The 16189-nt window shown below is 42.3% G+C and overlaps 1 protein-coding gene across 1 annotated transcript in view; it reads right to left on the reverse strand.

The window, feature by feature from the left end:
* Window positions 1-16189, reverse strand: part of LOC106090452 (lachesin) — a 325863-nt gene that overhangs the window by 75294 nt on the left and 234380 nt on the right. The gene's annotated exons all lie outside the window — the stretch shown is intronic.

Consider the following 16189-nt stretch of genomic DNA (forward strand, 5'->3'; position numbering starts at 1 on the left):
AATGTTGTAATTCCATAAGTCTTCTCTCTGCTTTGCCATGTAGTGATGCTGGTTTTCTTCCTCTTCTTCTTCTTCTTCTTCTTCGTTTGCTTGTGATTTAAAGTTTTAAAACAAATAAAAAGGGATTTATATGGAAGAACAGCAATGACAGCAATTTTCTGGTCCTTGCCCTGGAGTGTGTTTTGCACTTTTAATGGATATTTCATGTTAAACAACTTTAAGGAATATTAAAAAATAATGTTAAGTGGTTGTTTTTTTGGAAATTTCTTCAGGCATTTTAATTGTTCGTAGACTACGTGCATGCGGTGGCTATGTAAATGCATATGCGTATGTGTGTGTGTGTGTGATATGTTCCAAAGAACACCAGCACACTTGCAAGTGGGTTTACACATAAACATATTTTCATATTAGATAGCTCCTATTATTATTATTTTTGCCATGGAAATCATTAAAATATCATGATTTCCCTTTCCCTTTTAATGTTTTTTTTTTTGGATGGCTACGTAGAATGTTTAATTAAACAGTTAATGGTGCGGTAATAGTGTCATTAGTTTAATTATATGGAAATGGTGTGTGAAAAAATTGAGACCATTTCCAATGAAACAGAAATTTTAACTGGTAGTGGGAGATATTTTTCAATGTCGAATAAAGTCAACGTCTTCAGGGGGACGGACTAATAGACGGAGGCCACCGTAGCGCAGAGGTTAGCATGTCTGCCTATTACGCTGAACGCCTAAATTCCAAGCCTGGCGTGAACATTAGAACAAATTTTGGCAGCGGTGGTTGTCCCCTCGTAATGCTGGTGACATTGGTGAAGAACTATGCCATTGGAAGAAATGGTTAGGTAGCCATGTAAAAACTACTCCCCAAAGAGGTTTTGGACTGCGCCACACCGTACAAACTCGGTTATAAGTATGAGGCACCTTATCATTGAGCTTAAACTTGAATCGGACAGCACTCATTGATATGTGAGAAGATTGCCCCTGTTCCTTAATGGAATGTCATTGGGCAAATTTGCATTTTTGACTGACAGACGTAGGTACATGCTGTACATATACTTTGTACAGTCGATGTGTCTCAGACAATATAAAGGCTAAATGAATATTCCTCCGTTCTTCGGTGGAGGGTATAAAAACTCTACCACTGTTGTGGAGACCACTAATGTGTTCTCATCATATATGACCTGTTCGTCCTCAACTTGTTATTGTAAAGGTTCAATTCCTAGCCTTTCCGCAGTCCGTCCGCTTTAAAGAGAAAATTCGGTTCCTCTACACCTCAAAACAAGCGAGGAAATTAGAGCAGAGTCTAGAGAAGCATTTCTAGAGATTAAGAACGACGCCTTATGCATTAGACTCAGTTAGAAGAGTGTTGCTGATTGTTCCTTCAGTTTGGTTAGGTTAGGTTGAAAAGAAGGTGCAGATATTAATCCGCCCCATGCCACTATGGACATACACCTAAGCCAGCAATCGGCTTGCTGTGCGCTCCAAATGCTAAAAAAGTAACTTCAAAAAAGAAAATCTAACTACGAAATTCCGTGCTACTTACAAAATCTTTAATTATTTTCACTGCCATACCCCAAACTTGGCTCATGTCTGGTATTGTGTCCCAACCTAAATGCCGGTATCTGTTAGGCGCGAAAGCCGGGCAATGACATAGGAAATGCTTCAACGTCTCATCATCTTCCCTACATGCCCTACACATGCTATCACTTGCCGCACCGATTTTATATAAGTGAGCTCGTAGTCCTGTATGTCCCGTTATGATACCGAAAGCTATACAGACCTCCTTCTTATTTCTTTCCAGGTAATAGATTCGTCTTTTCGACATCTGGAAATCTCCATAGGATTTTCGCCGTCCTACCGACTGTTTCGCTGTTCCACAACGTTCGTCGCTCACGCCCTTAACTTGGACTACGTCGACCCGAAAGGCTTCCGGTTAACCAAGTTTATTGACGGCGGTTCTCTGGCCTTCACTGCCAAATCGTCTGTTTTCTCATTGCCAGTTACTCTGTTATGGCCCGACACCCAAACGATGCGGATCGTGCCATCCTCAGAGAAGGCGTTAATCTCCTTCTTACATTCCAAGACTGTTAGTGATCTTACCTCCTGGTTGTTCTTGCCCTTATGACCTGTTTACTGTCCGTAAAGATGTTAATAATCGACGACCTCGCGTTAGTACCACACCACCTAACACATTCCGTGATCGTCCGAATCTTCGCCTGCAGGACCGTATTATGGTCAGGTAGTCTAAATCAGATCTCATTCCCTGGGTTATCAATGTAGACCCCCTGGCCCACTCTGTCCTCCACCCATCTTTTGATCCAGCCGCGTAATATGATCTTCCAGATGGCAATACTAGGGTTCCGTCAATCCAAGACTGTAGCGGTGCGTCGCACTCGACCTCAAGGTTCATCTCAGGTATCCGATCGGAAACCTCTTCCCTTCCTTCCAGGTTTCCTACCGTCGCCTCGAATATACCGCGAAGGTATGAGCTGCTCCCATCCTAAATCAATTCTCCCATCGCTGCCTCGCACTTAACCTGTATGTCTATGCATCGGATATCTAGAAGAGTCTCCAGTGCCCTAGTGGATGTGGTCCTCATCGCTCCGCCTATGCCAAGAGAACATGTCCTCTGAACCTGTTGTATTATCCTTACGTTGCCCTTTTTCTCCATCGCAGTCCACCAAACCACTGAGGCGTAAGTAAGTTTTGATGTTATCACGCTCCTGTAGAGCCGATGGACTATCCTCGGATTCAGGCCCCATTTGGAACCTACGGCCTGTGTCCAACATCTGTGAGCCTTTTCGTTACGCTCTTGAATGTGACACTTCTAATTTAGTTTCTTGTCCAAGATCACATCTAAGTATTTGAGGTGGTACTTCAAATTGTCCTACCTTCGTCTTCCTTGTGAACAGACAGATTTCAGTCTTCTCTGGGTTGATATTGAGACCCCTAGGTCGAGGCCAGGTGTGTGCCATCTGCATGACCGGATCGGATCCTTACCCCTTAGAAGTATTATAACATCGGGTTCAAATTCCTTTTGTAAAGTCAGGACCTACGGCCCGTGTGTTTTAAAGCTGGTTACAGCGTTCATACAAGACAAACCAGTGTCTCCAGCTTTACTTCGGTGGATGAGAGTCAAGCCACAATCCGGATAAAAGGCAAAGTTTTCAACATTAGCCGACGAAAGACAAGGACGAGCAGACCAAGGATAATTTTTACGACTTACAGATCATGTGAATCGGGAACATTTTCGACCTACAGATCATGTGAATCGGGAACATTTTCCATGATACCATGGCATGTTCACCGACTTTAATAGGGTCGGCAACAAACCAGTTCACTACCGAGTGTTTTAAAGCTGGATACAGCGTTTATACAAGACAAACCAGTATCTCCAGGTTTACTTCGGTGGATGATAGGCTAGCTACAATCCGCATAAAAGGCAAAGTTTTCAACATTAGCCGACGAAGGACAAGGACGAGCAGACCAAGGATAATTTTTACGAGCGCCTACAGAGAAAATCCGACCGCTGTCCCCGCCCATGATATCAAAATATTTAGCCTCCGATAATGGGTTGAGGTTAATAGATTTCGCCGCGGCAAAAAAAAAATAGTAGCTAGCAGAATCCATTTTCAAAAATTCACAAAGCCACATGGTTGTCCCTAGATTAAGAAGAAAGGAACCAAATTGATCACGTAAAAGATGGAAGACATTCATTCAGCGAATGTATGATCGATCCGTTGAGCGAATATAGATTCGGATCATTATTTTGTGCGAAGAAAAGTCGATCTGACACAGCACGGAAGCTGGACAATGGTATACTCCACTCGACTGATTCAACTGCTTGATGAAAGCACTCTTTGTCCCGATGACATAACGGCGCAGTGGCAATCCATTGCCCACTCCATGGACAATGCCGCAAAGTCCGTACTTAAGCATCGAAAGCCTCCCCCAAGAAACCCTCGGTACGACCAGGAGTGCCAAAAAGCTACTGAAACCAAGAATGCGGCAAACAGAGAAACCCTGCAATCAATATTAACAGATGATGGAAAGGTTTCGGTAGAAAAGGAGAGAGGGAAAACGTCTATTCCGCAGAAAGAAAGTTGTGGGTGTGAGTGAATTGAGATGTACAGGAGTCAGAATGAAGTCCGAAAATTCTACCAAAGAATTAAACATCAAACCGATGGCTTTTGTGCAGGCACATCCTCCTGCAGAGACAAAGAAGGAAATCTGGTAACTGATGTCTGCATCAGTTACCAGATATGGAAAGAACACTTTTCCCAGCTGCTGGTATCCGATGATGGCCATGAGTAAACCGCAGAAGCATTCCATGATGATGGTATAAAATGTGAACCACCTAGTCAGAACGAGATCACTTAGCAGTAAATCGGCTGAAAAACAATAAGGCAGCAGGAGCTGATGGGTTACCCGCTGAACTATTTATGACTAGAGGCGACACGCTGATAAGGCATATGCATCAGCTTATCTGCACAATCTGGCTAGAAGAACGCATACCCAATGATTGGAACATCAGCATACTCTATCTCATACACAAGAAAGGGGACAAGATAGTATGTGCCAACTATAAAGGAATAAGTCTCCTCCCCATCGCATACAAGATACTATCGAGCATACTTTGTGTAAGATTATAGTTTAAAGTCAACGAAATAATTGGAACCTATCAATGCGACTTTAGAACTGGTAAATCCACCATAGACCAGATATTCATATTGTGCCAAATCCTGGAAAAGACCCAAAAAGGACATATCAACACCTAGCCGCCTTCGATAGCCCTATACGTTCAAAGGTATTTAAGGCTATATTTGAATTTGGTATCCCTATAAAACTGATTCGACTTTGCAGCATGATGCACAGTGGGATGGGGAAAAATAAGTGGAAATAAATCTGCAATTTTGTAACTGGTAGAGATATCTTCATGAAATTTTACATGGTTATAGCTGAGGTGCTATTCAGTTTATATGCGAAATTCCAGGAACCCAGTGATGGGCCTTCAAAGTTGGTCACCTCGGCCCAACAAAATTTTGTTCGAGCTGTCAAAAGCGCACTTATGGTCCGATGGTGAGTAATAAGCCACACCTATTCACATCCGCATCTCATATAATCTTCTCCAGCAGGATATTAAAAAGATCACACGGTAGGTTGCCTCCTTGTCTGAAACATCATTTGGTATTGAATGATTCGGAGCATAAATGAGCTTTTGACAGCCCGAACCAAATTTTATAGGGCCGAGGTGACCAACTTTGTGACAGTTGCTGATACAGTCTCCTCAGTTAAAAAAGGAAAGAACCTCTCCGAATCGTTCAATACCGAACGAGGTTTCAGACGGGGAGACAACCTATCGTGTGATCTTCTTAATATCCTGCTGGAGAAGATTTTATGAGATGCGGGTGTGAGTAGGTGTGGCTCATTACTCACCAGAGAACATATTCTTCAGAAGAGGCAATCGCAGCCTTTGAAAGTAACGAAAGAGAATCAATGAAAGTGGGTTTGGGAGTAAATAGAGATAAGACAAATTGGATGATATCAACTTCCACAAAGCCCTGTAAACCCGACCAGATGAAGAAAATGGCGAAAGTTGGGAACTACAATTTTGAGATGGTCTGACGCTTTATCTACCTCGGCATCGCCGTAACCGAAACTAATGACAACAGTTTTGAGATTAAGCGAAGAATAATACTGGCAAACAGAGGCTACTTTGGACTAAGTAAGAAACTAGGCCACCTCTCGACACACGAAGATTACACTATACAAGACACTGATAGTACCCGTGCTCTTATAGGGTTCTGAAATATGGGTACTCTGTGAAAGCAGATGAGGCAGTACTTGTAGTGTTTGAGAGAAAGATTCTTCGTAAAATATATGGACCAGTTTGCGTTAATGGAGAATATAGGTGTTACATGAACCACGAGCTGTATGACAACGATAGTATAGTTGAACGCATCAAAATACAACGTTTGCTAGGTCATGCTGGAAGAATAGATAAAGAAGCTCCAGCAATGAAGTATTTTTGAAGGCGACCAAAAAAAAAAAAAACGCCAAAGGGGAAGACCAATATTCCGATGGAGTGTCCAAGTGGAGAGCGACATCTTTGAACTGGGTATCAGAAATTGCAGATAAAGCACAAAAGATCGAGGCGCTTGGGCATCTGTTATATATTCTACGCTCGAGGAATAAATTTTCTGTAATGGCCAATGAAAGTAAAATTAAAGTAGAGGCAAAAGTTGTTTCGCTTGATTGGTGGAGTAGTAGATGTTATTTTGCTGAAAAAAAAATCAGAAACAAGAAATTATAGCGATAAGCGCCATCATCTGGACAACAGACGGAGAGGGGACAACAAGAGTCGAGTCAGAGAGTGGCCATTGTGAACATTGCGAAAGTTTGGGAGCAAAAACAGCTGAGCCCACTGAGAACAGCTCGACTACAAACTAGGCAAATTGATGCCTTCGGGTAGATAGAACAGCCACAACCAAATGATTCTTTACGAACACGAGAGGCCAACGGATTTAAGGAGTCAGCCGGTTCATATATTGGGTCCTTCTAGCCAGGGCTAAAACACTGCTTTATGTCGATGACCGAACTGCCTGTTCACACAATGACCGCAACAGAGATTCCGACAGAAGGAATGGAATCGCAGCTGCTGAAGATGCTGGCAACACAATAACTGCCGCATAAATACCGACTGAAGGAATGGACTCGCATCTGCTGAAGATGCTGGCAAAGCGGAACGACGTTCTCTGCGCACAAAGGTGCACAACCCTGTTCTGAGAGCGTCGATCATGAGCATTGGTGTGAAAGTACGATTCATCACAATACTCATGGCCTAGTGATTAAACTACTAAGTCTTCTTTAAAATCCCCAAAATCATTACTCAAAATCATAATTTTGTTAGTAGGGTAATTCATTTCAACTATCGTAGATATTTTTCATTTTAGCGATTAACTTGTTTGACTTGCCAGAGATAATCACCTGCTTACTTCAAAAATATAATAAATCAACTTGTTACTACATTGTTGCTCTATGTTAAACCCCTTCTTGTGTTTCTTTATACCCATTACAACTGCTAGTAGAATATTGTTGAACAGTCTCTTGAAGGTAAGAGACTAGTGCATGGTTACTTACACCTGAATATTAGTTGAATAGCGTTCTCTGTGAAATATGACTTTAATTTAAGCTACAATACAATTGTTTTTGTTATTGTTCCTTCTGGTTTCTTTGGGTGAAACGTAAAGCAATTTTTCACCGAGTACTTAATTGTCTCAACTGCAATTTGGAGTTGCGAGCAAATTTATCATAGAGTTATGCTGGTTATTAATTGTTAAATTTTTGTTGTTGGTGGCTTAATGACAGAGTGATAAAAACAAAGAGTGTTAAAAAAAAGTTGGGCTTTCGAAGGGTATTCAAAACCGGTTATTGGTTAGAGGTTTTAGTGGCAGTCTGAAATCAGACCCATTTGGAGAGGCTCAAGGACCAGATTATCAACCCATCACTGGCAGAGGGCTCGATAAGGAAGATTTTGGCCAGAGATACTGAGCAAGGAGGGGTTTATCGCCTATTCTAGAATTCTGAAGTTTTTCCAGAAGTAGAGGGTGAAGGTCGTTGCCTAGGTGGATAATGTCGTAATCATAATGGGAGGCCGTTTCCTCTCTACTGTTACGAGCCTCAGTCAAGCGACGTTGAAGAAGCTGTCTGAATGGGGGAGGGCCAAAGAGCTTGACCTAAGCCCCTGAAAGACTAAACAGGTACTTTTCACAAGAGGAGGAGAACACCCTGCTTTTAGGGAACCTGTCTTAGAAAGGGTACAGCTGCAGCTCTCTCCGGAGGCCAAGTACTTGAGCATGATTCTTGACCAGAAACTAAGCTGTAGACGGAAAGTAGAGGAAATGTCAAAAGTGGGACCGGATGCGTTCTACTCATGTCTGCAACTCGATAGGAAAACCAGTAAGGAAAGGTAAATGTCGGGCAGAGCCGACTATATAATACCCTACACCACCGATTATACGTAATACTTTTACTAGATAGCACTTATATCCCAATGTAGACAGGTTTTAATTTTGCATACCTATTGAAATATCTAATAGTACCTTATACGAGTTTCTTACGTTGGTACGAAAATTGTGACTTCTACAGCCTTTAAAGTCGAAATGCATAAGAGATATATAGGGGAGTTTTATCTAAATTGATTTTAATAAAATTTTAGGCACGTATTGGGATGTCAATTAAATCATCTCATGAACAATTTTGTAGAGATCGGACCAAAATTGTGGCTTCTATAGCCTTAAAAGGCCATATCGGATGTAAAAGATATATATGGGAGCTATATCTAAATTTGAACCGATTCTTTTGGAATTTTGCACACATATTGGGATGTCACAAAAACCACTTCGTGCCAAATTTTGTAAAGATCGGATCAAAATTGTGCCTTCTACAGCCTTAATAGGTCAAATCGGACGAAAGTTATATATGGGAGCTATATTTAAATCTAAACCGATTTAGATGAAATTTTGCACACATATTGGGACGTCACAAAAACCACTTCGTGTCAAATTTTGTAAAGATCGGATCAAAATTGTGCCTTCTGCAGCCTTAATAGGTCAAATCGGACTAAAGTTACATATGGGAGCTATATCTAAATCTGAACCGATTTAAATGAAATTTTGCACACATATTAAGACGTCACAAAAAGCACTTCGTGCCAAATTTTGTAAAGATCGGATCGAAATTGTGCCTTCTACAACCTTAATAGGTCAAATCGGATGAAAGATATATATGGGAGCTATATCTAAATCTGATCCGATTTAGAAGAAATTTTGCACACATATTGGGATGTCACAAAAAGCACTTCGTGCCAAATTTGGTAGAGGTCGCACCAAAATTGTGGCTCCTACAGCCTTAATAGGTCAAATCGGACGAAAGTTATATATGGGAGCTATATCTAAATCTGAACCGATTTAGATGAAATTTTGCGCACATATTGGGACGTAACAAAAAGCACTTCGTGCCAAATTTTGTAGAGATCGCACCAAAATCGTGCCTGCTACAGCAATAAAAGACCATATCGGACGAAAGTTATATATGGGAGCTATATCGAAATCTGAACCGATGTAGATGAAATTTTGCACACATATTGGGACGTCACAAAAAGCACTTCGTGCCAAATTTGGTAGAGATCGCACCAAAACTGTGGCTCCTACAGCTTTAAAAGGGCATATCGGACGAAAGTTATATATGGGAGTTATATCAAAATCTGGACCGATTTTTTTCAAAATCAATGGCGTTCGTCCTTGGACCAAAAAAGACACTTATGCAAAATTTTGTAAAAATCAAACAACAAATGCGATCTGTACCTTGATTACAAGAATACATAGATAGACAGACAGACGGACAGCGCTAAATCGAATCAGGAAGGGATTCTAAGCCGATCCGTATACTTTTCGATGGGTTTAGCTCTTCTCCTTCTTAGCGTTGCAAACAAATGCACAAATCTATAATACCCTGTACCACAGTAGTGGTGTAGGGTATAAAGACTAGATCCTAAGTCAGGCTACGGTGCGCTTGGCATAAACCCCTGATAGACTAAGAAGGAACTTTTCACCAGAGGAGGAAAACATACGGCTTTCAAGGAACCTGTCATAGATGGGGGGTAGAGCTACAACTCTCTCTGGAGGCCAAGTACTTGAGCTTGATTCTTAACCAGAAACTAAGCTGGAGAAGGAAAGTAAAAGAAATATCAAAATGCGCTCTACTCATGTCTGCAACTCGATAGGAAAAAAAGACGAGATCCTAAGGCCGGGTATAATGGCCGATTCTCAACTATGCATAAATGGTGTGGCGTAGGGCCTAGTGCTATCCACAGAAAGAGTCAAAGAGGGACTAAATGCACTTTGCTCCTCTCGCAACTCGATAGGAAGGAGTTGGGGGCTTATGCCGGGGACGCTGCATTGGATATTTACGGTGGTTGTTCGATCGATTTTCACAGATGGATTTTTGGTGTACCACAGAGCACTGTGCCCTTCGCAGGAAACGTCCAGGGAACTGGGGCAATGTTGATTTCTAGAACATGGAGGATTGCCCCGAGAGAGGCGCGAAATACCATTATCGATCCAAGAGCTTTACTCCTGTATGTTGGGTTTCCACTCCGTCTGATCATCTAAACATCTACACCACTTTCATAAGGCCGAAAATGGAGTACAACTCACATGTATGGGCTGGAGCTTCAAAATCATCCCTGGAGCTACTGGACCGTGTACAGAGGAGAGCGATGGCGTTGATTGGGGACAGTGGGGTATCCAACTCTATTGCCTCCCTTCATCATCGTCGCAATGTGAGTTGTTTGGCGCTGTTCCTCATTTCCTCTCGCCTACGCAATGCACTGCATTCATAGGGAACATCCCCTGCGTGTTGGCAGACAGAAGGAGTCAGTCAAGACTGAAGGAGTCAGGTACATGGCGCTTTGTAAACTTTGTAAATTTGTCTGGTCAGCTGGGGGATGGAGATACAACGAGGCGGCATTTAATATGGTAAGGCGCGACTTACCATTGGAGTCTTTTATCAGCAAGGGCTGAGTCTTTGCATCATGATTTTTTCACTACTTATTAAGGGTGATTTTTTAGCTGTTATCTTTTCGTTTCATATTTTGTTTCACATTCAAACATCTTCGGTTTGGTCTGTAATTTAACCATGAATCGTCTTACAAACGAACAACGCTTGCAAATCATTGAATGTTATCATCAAAATGCGTGTTCTGTTTAAAAAGTTCATCGCGCACTTCATCCATTTTACGACGAAGCTCATTTTTGGCTCAATAGGTACGTAAACAAGCAGAATTGTTGATTTTGGAGTGTAGATCAGCAAGAGCTACCAATGCATCCAGAAAGAGTCATAGTTTGGTGCGGTTTATGGGCTGGTGGCATCATTGGAGCGTACTTCTTCAAAGAAGATGCGAAACGTAATGTAACTGTGAATGGTGAGCGTTACCGTGCGATGATATTCAACTTTTTTTGCACAAAAATGCAAAATGTGGCAAAAAACCACATTTTGGTGCGGTTTATGGGCTGGTGGCATCATTGGACCGTACTTCTTCAGAGATAATGCGAATCATAATGTAATTGTAAATGGTGAGCGCTATCGTGAGATTATATCCAACTATATTTGCCCAAAACTACATGAGCTTGAGTTGAAGGACATGTGGTTTCAACAAGACGGTGCCACACAGCACGCGTAAGGCGAGTTCGATGAACATTTTATTTCACGGCCAGTTTGCCTCCTAGATCGTGCGATTTATCGCCTTTGTATAGTTTGTATAGTTTGTTGTATTCTATCTTTCGTCTGCTCGATTCTGTTGAGTGTCCAGATCCAGGAACTCTGCGACTAAGATGGGGTGTGTCCAGAGGGATCTGGGTCTGAGTCAAGTGGGCCTGACTGGGCAGTTAAACAGGTGACGTGTTTCGTGTGGTCCCTGGTCACAATCGAAATATACATCTTGCACGTCGGCTTCAAGTCTTTCTCTTTAGGAGTTGAGGCGGCTGTATCTGCCGGAACGTAATTGAGGCAGAACCACTCTGGTTTGCCGGGGGAGGTCAGGTGCAATGAGAGGCGGTCGTTCTCCAAGGACCACATTCACCCGGTAGCTATTCACCGCATCTGCTACTGTGTCTGCATGAATATTGTCTAGACCCTCTTGATATGCCGCTTGATCCGGAGGATCTTGTAGTGTTGAACCTCACGTTCTAGATCATGTAGATCTAACTTAAGGCTTCTGGGTGGTGGATATCTATCCACAAGATGATGACTTAGATGGTCTCTGCGATAACAGCCCAAAAGGCATTACTTAGACAGCATGTAGTTGTGGTAGAATCTGGTAGAATCTTTGTCTGTTGATGAAGGTGGTCCACATGAGAACTGAGGAGCCAGCCCGTCGCAGTTCGGAGGGCATCATTCTGACATATCTGAATATTATTCCAATGCGTGTCACAGAGCTGACGAGACCTCACTGGCGCTGCATAACTTACCACAGACCGGCCATATGCTTTCTACGTTGCCAACAATGTTTCTTTGTCTGCACCCCAAGTGATGCCGGCAAGTGACTTAAGGACCTTGTTTCTATTTTTGACTTTGGCCGACCGTGTCGAATGCCTTCGATAGGTCCAGACCGACGAGGACCATTCTATCACATGGCCTGGGCTGATTGAAGCCATGGCAAATGTGTGCGGTGGTAGCAAGCAAAGCAGTTGTTGTGTAAATTTTGCTCATGAACATTGCTCCAAGAAACTGGGGCAAACAGTAGGCCACTGTAGCACAGAGATTAGCATGTCCGTCTATGACGCTGAACGCCTGGGTTCGAATCCTGGCTAGATCAACAGAAAAAATTTCAGCGGTGGTTTTCTCCTCCTAATGCTGGCAACATTTGTGAGTTACCATGCCATGTAAAAACTTCTCACCAAAGAGGTGTTGCACTGCGGCACGCCTTTCGGACTCGACTATAAAAAGGAGGCCCCTTATCATTGAGCTTAAACTTGAATCGGACTGCACTGCATTGATATGTGAGAAGTTTGCCCCTGTTTCCCTGTTATGCTGTGCAGTCTTCGAAATCCATGCTGATGCTGGGAGAATGGAAATTCTCCTATGAGGCTCGGGAGGAATAATGCCTCAAGCTTTTTTGATACTGGCGAGAGAGGGGAGAACGGTCTGTACGACTCCCCTAAACTCGGATCCTTTACGTGCTTCAGTAGAGGTATCACTCTGTCCATTTTCCAGACATCGGGAACTATAAGAGTATTCAAAGACTGGTTGAGAACGGTAGCAAGGTATTCAACTCTAGGTAAATCCAGATTCTTCAACATCAGTGTAGAGATTCTGTCGGGGCTTAACGTCTTGGATGATTTGGCGCCACGGATGACATTGGTAACCTCGCCCACGGTAAATTGTGATAGCTTTCCTTCGGCTCTGGGATCAGGTCTCTAAGTGAAGCGGTTATTAATCGAGGTTGGCAGTAGTCTTACCACACCTTAAATCCTCATATATTCCCAAAAAGTGATCAACGACCAGATTTATCAACAGTTACTAAACCTTGGAGAGGGGCCACCTTCGCAGATCATGAGCTCAAAGTGCATAGGAGGCATTCTGATTTCAATGATTGCATCCACAGGATATGGATATATAAGGGAGCTCATTGAAAACACTTCCTCCTTTCTGAAGGTGAGAGCAAAGCTTGGCTTGGCGAAGAAGAGCCAAATCCCCCAGCTCACAAAGATGATAGTCTATTTCAAGGAATGGGCCAGTAAGTTCAACCAATACTGTGGGTCTTCCACAAATAAAATCAAGACCTGATCGCTATAGAATTGAAGTTCTGCCACAGGGGGGTATAAGCATGGGGGATCCCACTTTGTGCTAAGTCTGGATTAAGTCTCTATAACCAATTTGGCCTAGACCAAAGGCAGCTCTTCTTCAAAATTGGCTAGACCAGAATCAGCCTAGTCCCCAGTCAACGGACATCATTAGGCAGGCGAACCCACAACATCACCGACTTCCAAAAAGCCTGTCTACTGGAGGACATACTTCGCCAATTTATATGTCCAGTCAAATTTAAGCGAAATATGACTGGCTTCCACAACTCGGTCAAGGAAAGCAAAACCGGTTTGATCACATCTTTAAATGTTGCCTCTACCACCTCAGCTACTAGCTCACATTTTGCCACAGTTTGGGCAGAAGAAAATGAAATCCTCCATTACTTAACTTACGGAAAACATGTGTGCAGGTTTCACTTTAATCTTTTCGATTTGAATGGGAAAAATTCTCGTTAGTTAATGTTGTTTTTTCCCTTACCAGCAAAGTGTTTCCTTTGTTGTTTTTGTTTGAAGGTCTGAGCAATGGAGGAAGTTCCCCGCTGCTGTGGGTGGCGCTGCTACAGCACTGAAGGTGTTATTTCCGGTGCATAAGAGTCTTTTCGTTTCGTTTCGTTTCGTTTCGCTTTTTTTTTTTCATTTTGCCAATGCTGCAATTTTTGTGCAATTGTGGTGGAGTGCTATATTCCCCATCTACAACTAAAGTGTGTGTGAACAGAGTGGTGAAGACTACAAGGTAGAGAGTGTGAGGAAGAGAGAGTGAGAGGAGACCACAACGAGTTAGTGATGGGTGGTGAGTGGCAGCAACCATATTCGTAGGTAGTTTAATAATGGTTATGCTTGAGCATAAAGTACCAAACATTTATACTCTTCAATTGTTGTTGTTGTTATGGCCCAAGAGTGTTGTACTTGGCATGGTGTTAGAGTGAGCAGAGGCAAAACAAAAACAAAAACAAAAAAAAAAAAACCTAAAGCAGGCAAAGTGTTGCTGTTGCCGTTGTGCCTCTATGTTGAGGTAAAGAGTGCAATTTTTTGTGTAAACTGAATTTACCACAAACATACGCATAGAATTGCATTGCACTCCCCTTGCCGCCGGGGTCCACCACTTGTACTTGTTTTGAGGTTTCAACATGAAATTCCTAAAGTACGCACACACCCAGACACCATCTATACATACTCGCCTAACCAAAATGTTTCATTTATACCCAAAAGTAGTTGCCCACACTATAGTTGCCATTGAGGTGTGTTGAGGTGAGACATGGGTGTAGCATTTGCTTGAAAGCCGAAAAATTTTTGATATAAAATGAAAAACTTCTGTGTGTGTGTGTGTATGGCCATAGTTGGTTTCAATTTAACTAAAGTAAGATTTAGGTTGATTTTACGCTTCGCAAAGGCCATCAACGGCAGAGAGGTAGTTAGTGGGCTCCAGTAATATGTATGAAATTATGGCATAAAGGTGCATTGATTTCAATGAAGTCAACTCTTTACTAAATATACCCTCCACCATAAGATGGGGGGTATACTAATTTCGTCATTCTGTTTGTAACTACTCGAAATATTCGTCTGAGACCCCATAAAGTATATATATTCTTGATCGTCGTGACATTTTATGTCGACTTAGCCATGTCCGTCCGTCCGTCCGTCTGTCTGTCGAAAGCACGTTTACTTCCGAAGGAGTAAAGCTAGCCGCTTGAAATTTTGCACAAATACTTCTTATTAGTGTAGATCGCTTGGTATTGTAAATGGGCCATATCGGTCCATGTTTTGATATAGCTGCCATATAAACCGATCTTGGGTCTTGACTTCTTGAGCCTCTAGAGTGCGCAATTCTTATCCGATTGGAATGAAATTTTGCACGACGTGTTTTGTTATGATATCCAACAACTGTGTCAAGTGTAGTTCAAAGCGGTCCATAACCTGATATAGCTGCTATATAAACCGATCTTGGGTCTTGACTTCTTGAGCCTCTAGCGTGCGCAATTCTTATCCGATTGGAATGAAATTTTGCACGACGTGTTTTGTTATGATATCCAACAACTGTGCCAAGTATGGTTCAAATCGGTCCATAACCTGATATAGCTGCCATATAAACCGATTTTGGGTCTTGACTTCATGAGCCTTTAGAGTGCGCAATTCTTATCCGATTGAAATGAAATTTTGCACGACGTGTTTTGTTATTATATCCAACAACTGTGCCAAGTATGGTTCAAATCGGTCCATAACCTGATATAGCTGCCATATAAACCGATCTTGGGTCTTGACTTCTTGAGCCTCTAGAGGGCGCAATTCTTATCCGAATGGAATGAAATTTTGCACGACGTGTTTTGTTATGATACCCAACAACTGTGCCAAGTATGGTTTGAATCGGTCTATAACCTGATATAGCTGCCATATAAACCGATCTTGGGTCTTGACTTCATGAGCCTTTAGAGTGCGCAATTCTTATCCGATTGAAATGAAATTTTGCACGACGTGTTTTGTTATTATATCCAACAACTGTGCCAAGTATGGTTCAAATCGGTCCATAACCTGATATAGCTGCCATATAAACCGATCTTGGGTCTTGACTTCTTGAGCCTCTAGAGGGCGCAATTCTTATCCGAATGGAATGGAATTTCGCACGACGTATTTTTTTATGATACCCAACAACTGTGCCAAGTATGGTTTGAATCGGTCCATAACCTGATATAGCTGCCATATAAACCGATCTTGGGTCTTGACTTCTTGAGCCTCTAGAGGGCATAATTCTTATCCGATTTGAATTTTTGCACCAAGTATTTCGTTATGATATAAAACAACTGTGCCAAGTATGGTTCAAATCGGTCC

This window comes from Stomoxys calcitrans, chromosome 2 (genome assembly GCF_963082655.1).
Source record: "Stomoxys calcitrans chromosome 2, idStoCalc2.1, whole genome shotgun sequence".
In the NCBI taxonomy this organism is placed as follows: Eukaryota; Metazoa; Arthropoda; class Insecta; order Diptera; family Muscidae; genus Stomoxys; species Stomoxys calcitrans.